The 20,191-nt window shown below is 47.2% G+C and overlaps 1 protein-coding gene across 4 annotated transcripts in view; it reads left to right on the top strand.

The window, feature by feature from the left end:
* CNOT10 (CCR4-NOT transcription complex subunit 10) overlaps positions 1 to 20,191 on the top strand; it is a 550,184-nt gene that overhangs the window by 447,063 nt on the left and 82,930 nt on the right. The gene's annotated exons all lie outside the window — the stretch shown is intronic.

Genomic DNA, 20,191 nt, shown 5'->3' with positions numbered 1-20,191 from the left:
ATAACCGAAGGGAAGCCTTTAACACCACCGACCCCAACGGTGACCATCATCACAGACGCATCCCATAAGGGATGGGGAGCACACATGAGCAAGCTCAGAGTGAGGGGTCTGCTGTGGACTCAAGCGGATGCGGTCAAACACATCAACTTCCTGGAACTAAAGACCGTGTTCCTCGCCCTGAAAACCTTCCAGACAAAACTGTACACCCAGAGAGTGTTGATCCAGACAGATAACACAACAACGATGTTCTACATAAACAAGCAGGGAGGAACACAATCAGCCCTGCTATCGACCCTAGCACAGGAGATATGGAGATGGACCATCCCACTCAAAATAGACCTACTAGCCATACACCTACCACGGAAGGACAATGTGGAAGCAGACTGGCTCAGCAGACAGACATCGGCATCCCACGAGTGGGAGCTCAATACACAGGAAACGCAAAGGCTATTCAGAAGGTGGGGAACACCGACAATAGACCTATTTGCAACACACCAGAATGCAAAATGCCAAAACTTCGCATCCAGGCAACCAGGGGAAGGATCCCTGGGGAATGCCCCATGGATAAGCTGGTCGAAAACATTTGCTAACGCTTTTCCCCCGATACCACTTATACACAGAGTACTCAACAAGTGCAGAACCAGCAACATGATTCAGATCCTGGTGGCACCCCAGTGGGCCAGGCAGACATGGTACTCACAGATAATGGAAATGGCTCAGGGTGCACCCCACAAGTTCGGGAAAAGGAAAGACTTACTCTCCATGCAAAACGGAGAAGTACTACACCCAGAGCCAGAGAGCCTCAGCCAAGCAGCATGGCTCCTGAAGACATAGAGTTTGCACACCTGCAGTTACCTGAGAGCACCCTGCAGGTACTACGAGAGGCAAGGAGACCTAGCACACGAAGTGCTATGTGGCAAAATGGAAGAGGTTTACACAATGGTGCAGCAAGAAAAAGCTACACAAGAAGATGACAAGGGAATCAACGGTGCTAAGATATCTCACGCACCTGCTGAAGGCAAAACTAAGTTCATCCTCGCTAAGAGTACACCTAGCAACGATAGTAGCCTACACAAGAGGAGAAACAGGGAAGAGTTTCTTTACAACACAGATAGTAAAGAGATTCCTGGAAGGGGCAAAGAGGATCGCACCACCAAAGAGGATGCCGCCACCGGCATGGAACCTTAATTTAGTCCTAACAGAGCTCATGAAAGCGCCCTTTAAACCCATTCATAAGGCCTCCCTACAAATGCTGACAATGAAAACAGCCTTCTTGGTGGCAATCACCTCGCTGCGCAGGGTGATCGAACTACAGGCGCTAACGCTACAAGAACCCTACATCCACATACATAATGATAGGGTGGTGATGAGAACTGACCCACACTTTATGCCAAAGGTGGTGTCAAGGTTCCACGTCAACCAGACAGTACAAATACCAAGCTTCTTTCAGAAACCGGCCACAAGCGCAGAGAGGGCACTGCACACTCTGGACCCTGGAATGGCAGTAATACACTACATAGAAAGAACCAAGATGCACAGGAAAACAAAACAGTTTGTTGTGTCCTTCGCAGTTTCCTGGGTAGACCAGTAACAAAGGGGACCATCGCACAATGGATCGCGCAAACTATACAATTCTGCCACAGACAGAACTAGTAGAAGGGGCACGGGCCCACTCTACCAGCAACGATAGCCTTCCTGGCTAACACACCCATTCAAGACATATGCCTGGCGGTAACATGGGCTTCACTGCACACGTTCATTAAGCACTACTGTGTGGATATACAAATGAACAAGGAAGCACAAGTAGGACAGAAGGTGCTTCAACATATATTCAACAACCAACGCTCATCTTCCACCCAGCCGCCACAAACATAACAAACCGCTACAAAGTCTATGCACAGCAATTCACGCTACAAAACGAATAGTTTCTTACCTGTCGGTGTAGTTTTGCAGCTTGAAGATCTTTCTTGATTCACTAGCGAACCCACCCACCTCCTCCAGAAAGATGAGGCTGGAGAAGCAGGTGGTAATTAATACAAGGACAATACAGAAACAAACACCTTGAAGGACAAAGCGAAAAAATCACTTGCTTGAACATTGCAAAAAGGATTTGCAAACAGAACACAAAACGAGAAAAAAAGAATCCGAAGATGGCGCCCAAAGGTGGGAGCTTCCGCAGGAAGCGTGCCAACGTCACAGGAAGTGCACCAAAAGGTGGGACGTTGACACCCACCTGGGCTATGAAAAAAAAAGAAAGAAAGAAAAGACTACGATTCCGGACCCAACCACTAGACCGTGGAATAATGCACAGCATAGTGAATCCAGAAAGATCTTCAAGCTGCAAAACTACACTGACAGGTAAGAAACTATTCGTTCTCCAGCAAGCTGATTTATCCAGAGAAGAGCTGGTGGCTACAATTCCTTGTTGTTCAGGGTCTTGTTCAATGAAGAATGTATCGATCTGCCTTCCCTTTTTCAGAGAAGGTTTTCCCCATCTCTAGTGAAATCCACTGTTAAAACTATTTCTCTGTTTATTCTACCCTTCAAACTATTTCTTTGCGGATGCCAGCTCATTCTGGCTTTAGATCAACAATTTGACCTTAACCAGTTCTGGCTAGTGTGAGCAGAAGTCTGTGAAATTAGGATACAAAATTAATTTCTCACTAAATAGAATATGACTTGAAATTTTGAAAAAAACCTAGCATTTTTGTTGGGTTAGGCGTCTAGTCTATGCTCCCAGAGGCAAACGTTTGATATACAAGCTCCTTAGATAGATCTCATTTAGTTGGCTCTATGGTTAGTATTGATCGACTGTTACGTCAATTCCTTAGCTAAAGACTCAAAGTACTTATGTGGTTTTGAAAAATAACGAACTGTGTCTTAAGTGGACACTGCTAACCGGACCACTGGTCACCTCTGAATAAGACACCAAGACTTTAGGAGTTGTGATTTGAGTTAGAGCCTTTGTTGTTTGGGTGGTGGACTTTTTGGGTCAGAAAGTTATTGCTTTTCTTTTTGGTTACTGGAAACGAAGCTGCTGGTACTCTAGCCCACTAAGTTGTTCAGCATCGCATCCAGAGCGACACCCATTGAAACGAGGACCAGTAATATCATAGTAAGGTTGCTTTATCATGCCAGTTTTGTATTGCACATTTTGGCCATTCAGTGGAACATAAAAAGACTATAATCACTTTTGTAAAAAAAAAAAAAGTTCTCCGAGTCAACCGAAGCTCAGTCTGTTAGACTAACAATGTTCATAAGACCATGTTATAGAAAGTCAAGCATCTGAAATGCAATAAAAACGCTTAGTATTGTATCTCTGCCCAGAAGCCATAGCACCTTCTGATTTTCTATGTCATATCTGTTCCTGTTATTTTGATGTATTTATAAAAAGGTCTCTTCTTCTTTGAGTATATTATAGCACTGGCTGGATATTGATTTTGAGGGTTATTTACTGTGTAATGATGTGTATGATGTTTTAATCCCTACCACATTTTAAAGTAAGTCTTGCACACTTAATATTGCTGCTCCTACAGAGTCTAGTACCTAAAGGGATTAATATGGTGTAGTGGCAAAAGTGACTCTGGGATATTAATTATGATTGTCAGAACCCAAACTGGACTATGACTGCCCTAGGACCCAGAGAAAAGGCCTCACTCTTGAGCAAACATTGGATCCTTTGCATTCCCGACCCTGTAAAATACTGAATGACACTTAATAGTGTAACCACAGAAGAGAGAAAAGGAGGAAACCAGCACCTCTACCTTCCTCCAAACAGAATCACAAACCACAAAGTAGTAGGGTGCCAGTATCATACAAAGGGGCTCAGGACCATAAGTCCGGTCCGGCACCTCCTAGTCAGTCATGTGAGGGCCATTCAGAATGGGAAGGCCATCCTTAATGGAAGAGGATGCCTCCCACACATAATAGTGTCATGCATCATAATCAGCATCCTCTCCTCACCACAGTAAGAAGGTACCCCTGAGGCGGACTCAACCTCCACGAAGACTTGGCGAAAGGAGGGAGTTCTTACATAAAACTCCTGGGCAATACCGGGATTCAGATAAGTAAAGGGGGGGGGGGGGGTCCTCTACGGAATCCTGGAGGTTGTATCCAGGTAGGATTTACTTGACACTTAGTAGGTGTTTAAGTTTTATACATGTCTAGGGTCCTTCTGACCCCTAAGATAGTACTGCAGGGATCCTTTTTGCCCTGATGAATGACCCAGACCTTTTAGGCACATACAGATACCCATGACACTTTGTTCTCCCTCTGTGAAAAAACTGTTTTGGTATCTATCTTGCAGCAGAACCAGAGCTGCAGTCACAAAGGTGGTTTCTAGAAATGGACATAATATAGGGTTACTGAACTTTCCAAAAACTAACGTCACTCATGCTAATTGCCATTGCTTATATATTATTTGTTTTAGGTGTTAACACTGTGTAGTTACATTTGAGGTGGTATTTCCATTGAAATGGCTTTTTTTGATTTGCCTATACCTTGTGACCCTCTGGACAGATTTACTCGACACTTGGCATTCTGCTAACTAAGTCCGCTAAGATTCGGCATGGCAAGTTTCATGAAGGTCTGTCTACTGGAAAAAAAGTTAGCTGGGGGTTAGAAAGTGCATTATTTCTCATTTTAGCTCCCATCGGAAATTTTGCTGAGATAGAGCAAAAACTGCTAAACAGATTTACACCAAAGTTGGCGTGAACGTATAACTTTAATCCTAAAGCAGGTTTTTTTAAAATTCTGTTTAGAAGTAAATTGATTTATAAGCATTTGAAAAAGGTGGCAGGTGGGCTTTAAAGGGTTAACACTTTGTAAATTTTTTTTTAACCACATTTTATTGGCATTTAATCTTAATAATCACATACATTGCATCATGAAGAATACGCTTTCAGCATATACAAATATTAGATCTATGAAATTCTTAAAAGCTTACAATCTAACAACTGTCGTACAGATAATAGAACATAACCACAATACCCATCTCCCTATTTCGCATTCTGGGTTACCATGTAACAAGGACTGCAGAGGGGCCTCTCGTTGGCAGCTGCTCATGTATGTGATATTTCACAGTTGTGTGCAGTGTAGGTCAGGGTTTTGTGCGTTAAATTTGACGTCCTCTTAGATCATTGCCTAAAGTCCCGCGTAACATTTCTATTGGATCATAAAATAAACGTAGACATCGTCCTACCCTCATACTATGACACCATTAATGACCACATGCATCAGTGAAATTTGTGCACACATAACTATTGCGCTCTGAGTCATTAAAGTGGCAATGTAACCAACTGCAACCGGTCCAACTAACACCCCCCATAAGCCCCCCCAACCACTATTCCCTACTCTAACTATAATCTCCCCCCTTCCCCCCTCTCCTCTCCCCCCATCAACACACCCCACCCCCCCTCCCCCCCACACCACCTAGGCGTGTCGTGGTGCAGCCCCATTGGGCTGTAAAAGGGTTGTCTGCTTTACTCCGATCTTGCAATTGGACCAGTAGATACTATGTAGTAAGAGGCATCTCACTGCCCAGTGTGGGGTATCGGTGTGCAACCAATTAGTACTCTGCGATTTACTTTCGTCTTGACCTACTATGACAGGTGTGTCCCAGGGCTATGCGCAGGGGTCCCTCCATCCTTGTCTGCAGGGAGTGTGAGTTCCATGACCAATCTCTCCCAGGCTCCTGCCCTATCTAACGCCCGTTCATTTACTGTTCTATGCGCCACTTGTAAACGGACCTCCCCCTCACAGCGGATCCACTTACTAAACTCCTGCTTCCATTTATCCACGTTGGGACCTTTGTTCGCCTTCCACTGCGAGGTTATGGCTCTTTTAGCTAAGAGGAAACCCAGATCAATAAATTTACTAGTGATTTTGTTTTTTGGGGTGTGGGGAAACCAATGAAGGATGCAATGCGTCCTAGTGGGTTGTATGTCCCTCTCAGTAACGTCCCTTAATAGTGCCGTCACCCCTTGCCAAAAGGAATCGAGCTCCGGACACGCCCATATCATGTGTTTAAAATCTGCGCCCTCCTGAGTACATCTCGGACAGGCCGAAGACAGGGCTGGAAAGTATTTATGTAAGCGGGCCGGTGTCAGGTATGCCCTATGTATGTGGAAATGCACCAGCTGGAACCGGGCATTACGCGTACTCTTCCAGGCTCTCTCCAATATTCCGCCCCACGCCGGATCTGGTATTTCCATTTCTATGTCCGCTTCCCATTTCATCTTCAAGGCTACCATTGGTGTTAGGGCTTCGTGGGTCATGCGCCTATACAAACAGGAGACCGCCTTTACTGTACCCGCAGCGACCACTACATATTGGCAGCCCATAAAGGTGGGCGGTTCTGTCAAGCCTGTTTTCCAGTGTTTTCGAATCGCTGTCGTGAGCGCAGCATGCACCAGGAAGTCTCCCCCAGGCAGTTAAAAACTGTCTTTGAGGACCTCAAATGGCAGCAGACTGCCGTCCTCGTATAGGTCTCCTATGGTCGCTAAACCCTGTTGCTCCCAGTCCTCCAATCTGTGCCGGGTACCTCCGTGTGGCAGTGCCCTGCACACTTTTAAAGGGATATCGGGCGCATAAGGGACCGCTATGCCTCCTTGTCTTAGATATCTGTGCCAACATTTACGTGCTGTGGCAAACTCCTGAGTGAGCTGCATATCTCCAAGCGGGAGGCGCAGTATTATACGAGACAGCACCAGCAAGGGGCCTGTCGTTTCACCCGCCTCTCTCTCTTCCCTAGTGGCCCTCGCCACCCATTGCGTGAGCCATTGAAGTTGGGCAGCTAGGTAGTATGTCTCATAGTCTGGGACCGCTAGTCCCCCCTCTGCTCGGGGTCTCATGAGCGTCCCAAGCGCCACCCTGCGCCTGCCCGAACCCCACAGAAAGAAACTGACCATACCCCGAAGTCTCCAAAAGTAGCCCGCCGGAATCCAGATCGGGAGAGTCCTAAAGTAGGAAGCGCGGCAGGGTCACCATTATGAGCAGTGCCACTCGTCCCTCTGCAGATAAACGGAGGGTGCCCCAGAACTCAAAATTAGCTTTGGCACCCCTAATCGCCTTCCCCACATTTCCGTCTAGGATGTCTCCCCGTTCGTGGTAAATCACTGTACCCAAGTAGGGAAGACGTCTCTCTTCCCAGTTCACCCCTTCTGTAGATCACGGGCATTCTCTACCTCCGCGAGTCGGGAATAGGCACGACGTTGTCCAGTTGACTTTCAACCTTGCTACCACACTTAGGGCTCTCAGAAGAAACTTTGCTCCCCGCAGGGCCTCCCCCGTATCTGCAAAAAACATTAATAGGTCGTCCGCATAAAGTGCGATATAGTGGACCTGCCCATATATGTCCAATCCCTGGAATGCCTGCCCCAAGCGGGCATGCGCCGCAAGAGGTTCCACCGCCATGTCGAACAACAACGAGGAAAGGGGACAGCCCTGGCGCGTGCCCCTACCCACTTTACATGCCTCGGAGATCACCCCTCCTGTTCGCACTCTAGCCGTGGCATCTTTGTACAACAAAGCCGTCCAGCTCACAAAATCCGGCCCCAGTCCCATCCGACGCATGACATGGAAGAGGTAATCCCACTCCAGACCATCGAATGCTTTTTCGATGTCTACAGCAAACACTGCTGCGGTATCCACCTCATAAGTGTCGGCCTCCAGAACATGTAGGAGCCGTCTTATATTAAGCGCTGTGTATCGGGCGGGGATGAACCCGGACTGATCAGCATGGATCAACGTGGACATATGGGCCAGCAGCCGAGTTGCTAGGATTTTGGTCAGGATTTTGTAATCCAGGTTTAGCATGGATAAAGGGCGAATCGCAGTTCTATCCCAGGGTTGCTTTCCCGGTTTCAATAACTGGATAATGATCGCCTCCTTGGTGGATTCCGGCAGCCCACCCAACCATTTGGCCTCGTTGTAGAGCCACGCCAGACGAGGCGCCAGGAGGTCGATACAAGTGAGATAGAATTCCACCGGAAAGCCGTCGGATCTTGGCGTTTTATTCCGTGCCATGCTTTTAATGGCTACTCGCATTTCTCTCACCTCGATGTTCCGTCCCAGCTGTTTGGCATCCTCATCTCCCAATTCCGGCAAATCCAACCCCCGTGAAGGTCTGTAAGTCTTCCTCTGATGGAAGCACTCTACTACGGTAAAGCTCTGTATAGTAATCAAAAAACAGCTCATTTATTCCCTGCTGGTCAAAGCGGGCCACCCCAGCCTGATCTCTCAATTCTAATATAACAGAGCCGCGCCTAGCTGGATTAGCCAACCAGGCCAGTAGGGCTCCCGACTTATCCCGCTCTCAGTGTGCCCGTTTGAGGTAGGCTTTGTAGTCAAAGCACCGTAGGCGCTCTACAGTTGCTGCCACTGCTTCCCTAGCTGCCAATTACTCATCATGCTTATCTGGCCGTTCGGGACGTTCCAATTCCAGGGCACGCAATCGCTCATCATCTCTTTTGATGTCTTGTAGTAATGTCTTCCGGGCCCCTGACGCCACCGAAATACAACTCCCTCGCACCACTGTTTTATAGTCCCTGCATTAAGTTGAAAATAGTCTTTAATGGCCGTAGCTATAGCGGTTCGGAATACTTGATCCTCAAGCGCTTCTGGCCGCAGTCTCCATTTCAACTGGACCATCAGCGGGTTATGGTCAGAAATAGTGCGAGTTAGATACTCGCTGTTGCTAATTTCTCCATTCACTTCGGGAGAGCATAGGAATGCGTCCAGGCGGACATGTAATTTGTGGAGGGCGGAGAAAAGGGAGTAATCCCTATCTAATGGGTGCTGAACCCTCCAAGTGTCAATCAACCCCCAAGTCTGCTGCCAGGTAGAGCGCGTCACTGCCAGTTTACCCGCTGGTGCATTCGGTAAGGGTGGGTGTGAGCGGTCTAGATCGATGTAGGTGACACAATTAAAATCGCCCCCCAATAGTAGAGACCCTACTAAAGCTGATGCCAATTTATGGGACAACAATGAGAAAAAGGCTGGCTGGTCCACATTAGGTGCATATAAACACCCAAGAGTTAAGTCCCGACCATCTAGCTTCCCTTGAAGCACCACGTATCTACCCTCTGGATCAACTAATGGTGAGGTGCACTGAAAGGGAACTCCAGCTCTTACCCAGATTAAGACCCCTTCGCATATGCTGAGTATGTAGTGTAGTAAACTTGACCCCTCTAGCGGCGCTAGAGCGCCTTCCCCTCCTTTGCAGTGAGGTGGGTCTCCTGGAGAAATGCAATTTGTATCCCTCTACGTGTCAAGAAGGAGTGTATCTTATGTCGCCTATGCATAGTATGCATGCCCCGCACATTACATGTGAGACATGTGTATCCTAATGCGGGTCCCATTGCTGTATATCATGTTCCATCCCATCGCCCCCCCCCCAACACGCCTAGGTCCCCTGAATCCAACCCCACAAAAAGAACAATTCAAACATCCCCAACTCCCCCTCCCCAGGACAGGCATCCAACGCGGCATCCCCATCCAAACAATAGGCAAGTAGAAAGTCCAATCAGTTCAGGCTGCTTGGAACTCCGATTCAAGAATCTCAGAAGTCCCCCCAAGACCCCCCCCCACTCCCGTGTGAACATGTCCCCCCATCCTGGTCCACCCCATCAATTTCGCTGCCCTCTCCGTCAGTCCAACCCTCCCATCAGGCACTCAGTTCAGGGCCCAACAGGCCACCCCAATACCTCACAAAGTCAGGTTGGTCGTGCAACTGTTCAGTCAGCCAAACACCCCATCCGCCGTTTGTGGAGTGTTGACTGGTAATTCTGTCTCCGAGAGCCCGTGGACGCTGCTGGAACTGGGGCTCTGTTCTCCACTTCTCGTATGCTCCTAAGTGTTGCTGGTTGGGCTAATAGCTCCCTGGCTGATGGCCGCCACCGCCAAAACCGCCTTGTCACGTTCCTGTTGCCATTCTGCGGGGGAGCTTGGGCGCTGCCTTGGCAAAGCGGCAGGGGATCGGCGCCGAGGTGAGGTCGCAGTTGGTGATCGCTCTCCAGACGCACCACGAGTTTCCAGACAATCCCAGGCGGCTTGAGGCATGAGGAAAAAGTGCATATTCCCATCAGCAGTGACCCGCAACCTAGCCGGGAATAGCATTGCACAAGGAAGGTACAAGGCCCTCAATTTCCGCTTCACCCCCATGAAGGAAGCCCTTTAGCGCTGCACTTCCCTGGTGTAGTCTTGGAAAATCATTATTTTACTGTTGCCGATTCTCAGATTTTGTAACTCCCTGGCTCTCTGGAGGATGTAGTCGCGGTCATGGTAGTGTAGGAGCCTTACCACCATTGGGCGTGGCGGGCCCCTGGCTTTGGAGGTCGTGTCAGAACCCTATGCGCTTGCTCCAGCGCGTAGAAGGCAGAGAGACCTTCAGGCGCCACCTCCGCTTTTATCCAAGTCTCCAGGAACTGCACAGCGTCGGATCCTTCCTCTTGCTCCGGAATCCCTGCGATGCGGAGATTATTACGTCTGGAGCGCCCTTTGCTGTCCTCTGCTCTCACCTCCAGCACGCAGACCTTCTGCACCACCTCATTGAGCTGCGTTCGCAAGGCATCAACCGTGACCGGAATGTCTTTCATGGTCGGCTCATGAGACGCCACTCGTTCCCTGAGTTTCCGATGGTCATCTTTCAGTAGGGAGAGGTCAGATCCGATAGTCCATTCGTTTCTCCAGGGCCTCCCTCGAGGCCATGATGACCTGCATGATGTCGCCCAAGGAAGGGTCTCACGGTTGCGTGGAAGCACTACTTCCCAGCACCAATTCTTCGTCCCCCATGGTGTGTCCCGGGTCATCCAACCGCAGGGCTTCAAACCCCTTCTTTTTGGTCACTCTGCCCATTTTGGGTAGTTCAGTGAGTGTCCGGCCCCTCAGCACCTCCTCCGTCTCCGCGTTACTGGGCCTCTATGTCAATGTTCAATGCGGTAGAAACACCCTTTCAGAGGCTCTCGTGAAGTAGCCACCTCATTCAGCGCCGTAGTCCCCCTCCGACCGTAGAACTCCTATATCTGGTGACTCGTGGGGTCTGTATTCCGCTCCTCCTTGTTGGGCATGTGAGCCCAGTCACTGTCTCTCAGGGAGCCCCGACGGGGGCGCCGCGCTGATCGGAAGGTTCAGCTGCTCGGGAACTCAACTCTCACCAGTAGAGCAGGAGGCCTCTTCCGTCCGTCACCGTTATTTGCCCCTCACCTCCTCCGCTTCAGGGGGGTCTTTGTGGGTCGTTAATAGGCCACCGCCAGTGGGTTCTTCGCCTTGGGACGGTTCCATGTGTCCCAGCAAGCCCCCTTGGTAAGCTTGCAGTTATTACCGGTCCGCCAGTGTCCTTGGCCGTCTTCAACCCTCCGTAGTAGGCTGTGCACCCCTGCCGCCGTAGAACTGCAGTGTTATCACCCCTTCTGGCCCTCACACTGCCCCCCAAGCACCGAAGCAATGTGCCTCGAGGTACAGCGTGGGTGCCGCCATTTTGAAGTCAGGCACTACACTGCCTGGTCGTTTGTGGGGGCTTCCCTGTCAATTCTATTTGCGCCCCCTTCCTTCCCCCCCCCCCCCTTACTCTGAGGGCCTGTGTGGGCAAGGGTCCTGCTCCTACCGCATGCGTCGCCGGTCCTCAGCGGTCACTCCTGCGTCTATTGGGAGCCTCGGTCAGGCGCTCCTCCCTCGCGCTCCGGCCGCCATTTTGTCTCCAAGTGATTCAGGCTGCCCCGCGCTCGGCAAAAAGTGATCTCTCGTCGCGGGGGGTCCCGAATTCGTGTTGTCTCCCTGCCAGATAGGGCACTGTCATCAGCAGCCCGTTCCGAGGTCGGGGCACCAGGAATGCCGTCATGATGTCTGCGGGAGTACTAGGTCAGCCGCGGAGGAGCACCGAGGACCGCTGCCGCCTACATCGGCGTCCAAGCCATGCCGTTAACACTTTTGTGCATCTTGCCAATTGAAAAACTATTTGTTAATTTGGTCATAACTTTGGTACCATTTGACGAATGGCAGATAATACATTCAGGTTGCTATTGGTATTGTTATTTTGGGATTTGTGCATATCCATGAGGAGGGGGCACAGTTAAAAAGGTGGTGGAGTGTTTGACACGGTCATTTTTTGTGCCAATCCAGAAAAGAGTGGTATAGTTAACGAAAGGTCAATAAATGTTCATTTGCTTATAACTTTGGCGCTGTTTGATTAATCCATGTCAAGTGTGGCAGGTAGTTAACGAGTGATACCCAGTGCAGGTATACTAGGTTTTGTGACGGTCCAGCCAACGGGGCAAAGTAGTTTTGATTTACTAATAATAATTACATTGTTGCTGTTTGACGGATCTGCACGAAATTTGTCAGGGACTTAGCATTTTAACCTTAATTTAGTATTTTTAAAGTTCATGCTGATCCACCAACAGGGGGCATGAGTTAAAAAGGCGGGGGTTTTAAAAACAAAAAGTGTTAATTTGCTAATAACCCTGGCACTGTATTATGAATATGCACTGGGCTTGGAAGGTTGGTTTTTGACTGGTATGTCTCGTTTTGTGCTAATTCACCAAAGGGGCGAAGTTAAATGGAGGCAATAAAATTTTCTGTGGAGTACAAGTTTCACACTGTTTAAATATTCAAATGTGACCGGTAGTTAACAAGTTAAAACCATTTCAAGGATTTAAAGATTTATGACAATCCGGTGCGGGGGTGGGGGTTGTACCTTGAGCAGTGGGGATTGGGAGGCCGCCGCTGAAGCCCGTACACATTGTGTGCTGGATGTCAACAGAATGTTGAGAGCATGATCTGGCTGCAGGCCCCAATATGTGCACAGACGAAGACGCTTTTATAGCATATATAGAAATGCTGTATGCTAATTAAAGAAGGAATTGAGGATAGGGGATTAGCGGTCCTGGATATTCAGTTTTATTATGCTGTACACTTGTACCATGCCGCTAGATGGCTCACAGAGTCTAAGATATGGGAGAAATGGCTCCTGGGGGCCGAGTTCGGGGGTGATACTTTACCTCGGTTGTTGATGTGAGGGGGCAGGTCGGAACATTCAGTTCCATACCTAATTAAAATCCCAGTGGAACTTTGGCGGAAAGTAACCCAAAGGTTCTCCGTAGGGCACCATTCAGCAGGGAGTTACGATCACAGGACCTGGCTCCCTTTAGGAATATAGATATAGACATGTCTATGGAACAAAGTAGCGTGTCTGGTAGCGGGTGATATATATACCCCGAAAACACCTTTATTACTTTCCAGGATGCTCAGGACTCTTTTGGGGTTGGACCAGCCCACTTCTTACATTATGCTAAATTGGAGAGTGTAGCTAAGGAACTCTAGGCAGATTTCCCGGTGGCGCCGCAGCCTCCAGGGGGTACTTGATGGTCTTATTGGGTGGGCAGAGGGACCCCAGTTAATTGCCCTCTTTTACAAGGCTCTTAGAAGTGACATGCTGCCTCAACACTTTACAACACGTGCGGCCTGGGGAAGAAATTTGGGCCTGCCCATCTCAGATTCGGATTGGGTGATTGCGTCTGGCCTTGTGCATACTGTTTCCTGCAACAACAGATTTTCGCTACATTTTCATTTTCTGCACCATACCTATGTCACTCCATATAGTCTGAATAAAATAGATCCCACTAAAGGAGCTAAGTGTGGGATCTGTGGTGAGATTAGGGCCACTTTCATACACGTATCGTGGGAATACGAAAAGATCCTGGATTTTTGGGGATAAGTAGTGCCACACATAGAGATGGCCACCGGGATTAGAATATCATTGACACCACTAGCCTCCTTGTTGGGAGTGGTAGTGCGCCCTAAAGGAAGTAAAATCCCTTACAGACTTGCCTAATTTGCCCTCTTATTGGCGAAGAGGCGGGTGGTCATTGAATTGGCACGAGGGTCCCCCTGTTGGACCATTGGTTGCGAGATCTCTTGGACTGGGAAGTGGCAGAAGAACACCACATGAGTGTCTTGTGCTGATCATGGGGCACCTGATTCTATAGATTTGTGGATTCAGTTGCTGGGTACGTTCCATGATAGTGATTCAAGCTCAGAGAGCAGTTCTGAAACACAGAGCTGAATATGTGCAAGGTTAATACTCAAGACAATTTTCTGATGACCAAGTGTGTACTGGTGCTTTCTTGTGTAATGCTTGACTTGTAGCCTTGGTTCCATACACAAAATGCTTAGATTTTGTTTGGGCTGGTGGATGTTCCTGCGTGAGTATACTGTATTCTATGTGTTTGTCACTGCTCTACTTTGTAATTGAAGTGAGGGAGTGTGTGGCATTGTCAACTTGCACTGTATGTTCATTTTTACTTTGTACGTTGCTTAAAATCAATAAAAAGCAGTTTAATAAAAAAGAAATGCTGTATGCCATCAGAATCCTCTGTATCCATGATTCAAAGAGTACACACTAGTGCCAATAGTCCATTTCAGTATTGACCTTAGCAAAGTTAAAGTGGCAGTGCATAAAAAGTGCAAATTAACAGATATGGGAGCAGATACAAAGTGGGTGCACAGTCAAAGGGCACTTATTAATAAATATATCAAATGCTGTGTGCTATCGGAGTCCTCTAATGCCATCATTTATTTAGAGCGTACACTCTAATCCCGATTTAATCATTGCCCATGATAAAGCAAAAGAAATTATTAGGTCCCTGTAGGGCTTGATGCCTCTATAAAGAGCACTGAATAGCATGAGTGATTGTTCGTTTGCCCCATGCGGACGGAAGCCAGGCATACAAAGTGAAAAGAGGTAGTGCTTAGAAAGAGCAGCAAAGAATATATGAACGAGTTGCATTCTAGCAATTTAATTTTTGATCATTTTTTCCATCGACTTCAACGTTTGCTCAAGTTTCTGAGGCTCTTTTTTAAAATTTTTGATTGAGGCAGCTATTGACGAAGTCATCTTTAAGGTCGATTATGTACTCACTTGGTGTAGCTTCTCTGTAATGATGGTAAACTTTACAAACTATTAACTAGGCGTTCGAGTCTTGCAAGCAGAAAAGAAGAGTGTGAGGGCATACTCTTATTCCATGAATGTTGAAGATGTTATGTAAAAGCTTCCCGCGTGCAAATTCCAAAGTGGGTCATATGCACAGTAAGTGCAGAAAGGTTTCTTCAGGCCCCAAGTGCAGTAATGCTTCACTTGTTGGTGCTAAGCCGAACCTCCGCTCTAAAAACATGAATTTATGGAAGCCTTTCATTGATTCATACAGATAACTCTGTGGGGTCGTCGATGTTTATGTATTTGGAAATAACCACGAGTGTTGGCGCTTTCGGCAGTGAACTTGTTCGTTTATTCATTGTGAGTTTGAAAGCGTTGTGAGGCAAGGATTCTTCCCAGACTTGATGAGTCTAGCACCTCTCACTTCTGGCATGGGCCCTGTAGTACATTTTACTGCGGTCCTGAAACTCGTTCCATGTGAGACATTTAACTGTATCCGAGCCGACCGTTCTTCGAGGTGACTAGTACTTAAGGAAGGTGCTTTGTTGGCCAGCCCTTGCTCTTTTATGCCGAACTCTTAACGAATGTGTGCAGGTGGGGTGTCCTTCAGTAGATGGAACTCGAGGCGGAAGACCTTACTCTGAGCATTGTTCAGAACTTAGTTTTGCTTTCCCGGGAAGCCTACTGCCCCTTAGGCTAAAATTGAGATCAGTTTTGCGTTAATAGACGCCAGAAATAGTTTCCAAGTTGGCGTAGGCATTTTACTGTGTCATTTTTGAAAAGCAGTGATAAGGTAAGCCAGACGGGGCTTTAGTGTGTTTAGATGGTGTCTGGGGGAATGGTAATCTTGAAGTCAGGCCCCTAGATATGTGTAGCTGGAACTCTTTTCTACTGGATTACCTTCCAGGTTCCATTTCCCCATTATCTTATGGTTGTTTCTGAAGATAACTATTTTAGTTTTATCTAGGTTGACTCTAATCCGGTTTGTTATGCAGTAGACTCAATGCATTCAGCAAGTTATGTAAGCCAATTGGGGTTACATTCAATAGGACTATGTCATGTGCGTACTGAAGAGATGTCAGCAGTTTTGGACGGTGTGAGCGTGCCTCGTCCACTGTTTTACTCGGGTCTGAAATGAAGAGTGTGAACAATGTTTGGGCGAGGGCACACCCCTGCTTTAAGCCTCGTCCAGTTGAGGTTGGAGGAGTTAGGCCCTTGTTCGTGCTCAAGCTCACCTTTGCCCAAGTTTCAGAGTATAAAAGCTGCATTGCTCAAAGAAGATTGGCTGGGATGTTCCAAGATGCCAATTTATCACAGCAAATTCAAGTTCACATTGTCAAAAGCTTTTGAAAAGTCAAAAAGCACATGTAGAGGAGTTTCCTTTTCTGAATGTGTTTCTCTGTAAGCTTAGAAAGTGCACAAGACTGTCAGTCGTGCTTGACTTGGGTGGAAAGCCTATTTGGTTGCGTGGTGTCAGGCGTGTTTCTTCCGCCCAGTTTCTGTAATTATATACCAGCAAGCATCTTCGAGTCAGTGTCTAATAGCTCAATCATGCAGTAATTGTACGGGTCCGAGTAAACGACTTCTTTGTAAATTGGAGAGAGTCTTGACTCGTGCCAGGACTCGGGCATGGAATTTTTTTGTAGACAAAAGTTGTATTGTTGAAAGAATAGCTTGCTCCACAAGCCTGGGTTGTGCTTGTAAATTGAGACTGGCAAACTGTTTGGGCCTGGCACCCCGTTTCCTCTGATTTTCTTTATTTGGGTTCCAGTTGTATTTGGGAGGAGGAGAGCGTTGGCACGACACTCCTGTGTGCAGAATTGATTGATCTTCAGACTCCTGTAAGGACCCTATGAGTTAGCCAGACTTATTGCGGGACGTTGGTGCCAGCAGAAAAAGTGGGGCAATGCTCTAGCTGATTAATCAGGGCCCACAACATTTTATTGTTCTTTGATTTACACGCTTGTAGGATTTCAATGCAGTCTTGCATGTTGTGCCTCCCAGATAGCATTTTTGTACTCCATCCAGAGCTCTGTGAATTCAGGCAAGTGAGGTCCAGATGTTTGTAAGCGTTGCTTTGCCTTTACTGCTTGCTTCTGATCTTTAAGTGTACTGTTAAACTACCTGTTTTTAGCCGACCGTAGGTAGCGCAACTGTTGCCATGGGTTTGCTCCCAAGAAGCATTTTAGTTCTTCTTGCATGATTTCCCAGGCAGCCAGAGGATTCAGGAGATCCCATCTGCTTTGCAGACTATCCATTCGGAACACAAATAACAGCTGTTTAGACCCATCCTTGCATGTTCCAGGGATGCAATCACCTTTTGGCTTCAGGCATCCTTTGGGTTCAGATAGACAATCACTACTGGGACCGTTGTTTCTCGAGTCTCAGATTTCCAGTCATTAATCTGTAAGGCTTGCAAAAAGGCAGTCTGTTTTCAACTCGGTTACATTTAAAGCTGTGTTAAGGAAGGGTCACATAGATCCTTACCCCGCCTTTTGACCTGCCTCAAGCTCCTGTTTTTACAGCGGGTTTATAAAATTGTGAATAGCCCTTAAGAGTTCTTTCTGCAAGAACCCAGGCCTCCTGGAAACATATTATGTTAAATGAGCTTAAGTGGGTTTCTAGTTCAGGATCTAGTACAATCTTGTCTGCACTGGCGACGTTCCATGCAATCAAGGTGATCTTACTGTTAGGGTGTACAGAGATGCCCCTTGTTGGTATGTGAGTGCTAGAAGCATTTGTGAAGAGCCTCCATGAGCCAATTAAAGTTCTCTTTACTTTGTGATGTCAGACCAGTGCATCTAGCTCTGTTAATGTTGATAAAGTGACTTTCAAATTGTCTAGTTGTTGCAATTCATCGGAGGCTCTTTTTCCTCTTAACTTGCACCGAGTGCCTGGTCTTCAAGTGTCTGTGCTCTTCCCCGGTATATGCTGTTGGCTGCTGGGTCAGGAAGTGAGAATAGTTATTTGGGGCTGGGCAGCGCAAACGTATTCCCCACTCTTCCAGAAGAGCGCTATGATTGAGTACAAGACTGTTGGTTTTTGCATCACGGAAGCGTGTTTCAGTAGATTCCCTTTTCTCCTCTGGTCCTCGTGGTAGGAAGGCTACATAGTCCAGGTTCTTAGTGTTTATTTTTTTAAGGCTGGGGAGGGCTTAGCATATTTTGAAAATGTTTGGCCTGTTTAAAATGTCACATGGGCCTTAGTAGTTATATGTAGGATAAAACATTAGTGTGGTCAGCTATGCAGATTTGACAGTAGACCTCAGTTTTTTTGTTTGTTTATCTATGGTTGGTGCTGGGAGCAGTGAGATTTTCGCCATACGGCCTAATTGGCTTATACAATTGTATGGAGTGCTTCTTTAGGCTCATTTTTGTACAACTAGTGCCTGCTGACAAAAAAGGTAATTTGTGTTGGTCGATTGACTGAGCAGATCCAATTTATTGGCTGCCTCATAAGTGTTTGAATGTTGCATGTTGTGATTTTGCCCTTCATGTTGGCTCTCCTCAGGAAGGGCTGATGTGATGTGCCTACTTTCCCAAGTTTTCCAAGGGTCCTTTAGTTGCTTTCCGGTTCTGTGACTTGGTCTAGTGCTGTTGTAGACCCGATGGCTGGCCCAGGTTCCTCGTTTCAAGCGTCAGAGGATAGGGGGTAGTTCCTTTTCAGTTAAAGCAGCAGTTGCATGGGATGCTCTTCCTTTGATCCTGCGCACCATCCAGGATCCGGTCATATTTAATAAAAAATTGAAAACCCATCTATTCATTTTTTAAGCCCACTGCCGCACCCTGTTGGTTTCGTACAGGGACACTCACGAGTAGCTGTGTGTGTAATAAATTAATATAACATAACACAACACATGGCTACACCCCTTCCTTGTTCTCTCACTTCCCACTCAGGTTCTGTGCATCCGACAGGGCCGCAGTCTGGAGCAGGAGGGACTGGTTGTGCATTGTTTTGTGGGCACGTGCTTTTTTCAGTGGTTTGGATGCATGCTCTTTGGGTGTCCTGGTGTTCCCTCTGCTATTTAAGGGTGCATGGTTTGTTACCTGCCTGCAAATTCAGATCTGATGTAATGGGCCCAGCATTTCCGCGAGCTCCTGTGGTGCAATACTTGGGGGCCTTTGTTTTAAAGGGTGTGAGAAGGGTTAAACCTTGCTATTATCTGCGTCGCTTGTTGGTCTGTTAGATGGGTGGCTTCCTTTGCTCTGGGGGTGGCAACCGTCAGTTTTAAGAGTTTCAGCGAGTCTGAAAAGGGGTTAGATTTGGGAGCTTTCCGACACCTCAGATTTCCTGGTATCAAACGTCCAGATTGGAGGTTATTTTAAAGTTTTCTCAGTCTATTTTGGTTTTTTTTTTAGCGCACAGGTTGAAAATGATTCTCAGGGACTGCAGTCTCACTAGAGGATCCAGCGTTTGCTAAGCCGGTTTCCGTTGACTTTAAGGTTGGATTATTTTTAGATTAATTCGCTGTTGAGTTCCTGGTTAGGTTTGTGAAAGCTTTTTTTTCCTGCTTCGCCTGCTGGTTCTTGGCAAAGTAGCTCCCTGCGTGGAGAAGGGGGGGTTGGCTCTGACTAAGATTGTATTATGTCTTTGTCGTCATCATTGTTACCCTGTGAAGAGCGAAAGGCATTTAATGTAGATTTTTTGAGAATTGCACGTTTTATTTCCAGTATTAATATTTTTCATGACGTCAGACAGTTCAGATCGTTTTTTCACTACAGCTCTTCAACTGCAGTACTGCACTCCGTCTCCTGTGGCGCTCTGAGGTCTTATATCTTTCTAGTTTAGCATCAGTAGACAGTATACATGAACCCAATGTCTGTAAGACTGATATCTGTATGTCCAGTTTGTCAGTGTTCATAGTAGTTGCAGTTGTTATTTCTGTCAAAGTTCTATAAGACCCGCTCCAATCTGATCCATAAACGTTCACTTTTTCTTTTCAGCTCTGGGACCCTAAGTCGCTTCGCGTCAGAGGCCACACTTTTGTATGTAGGCCTCAGAAGTTCAGGTGGTGTTTGGTAACGTGACTGGATTCACTTGTGTACTTTTGGTCTGCAGCTTGGTCCCTCTTCTGATTTGTTCCTGGATTTCTACGCTATTCCTTACATGACATGGTGCAATGAAAGTAGGCCCTGCTTGCCCTAACCTAAGGCCTGAATTATGGTGACTCCATGACGAGAGTGCCTTCCATAGGTAGTAGTGTTTCATTTAGTGGGTTTGCCTATGGGCTAGATTTGTGCAATGAGTGATGGACTTTGGCTG

This window comes from Lissotriton vulgaris, chromosome 10 (genome assembly GCF_964263255.1).
Source record: "Lissotriton vulgaris chromosome 10, aLisVul1.2, whole genome shotgun sequence".
In the NCBI taxonomy this organism is placed as follows: Eukaryota; Metazoa; Chordata; class Amphibia; order Caudata; family Salamandridae; genus Lissotriton; species Lissotriton vulgaris.
This window is presented reverse-complemented; position numbering and strand designations above follow the sequence as displayed.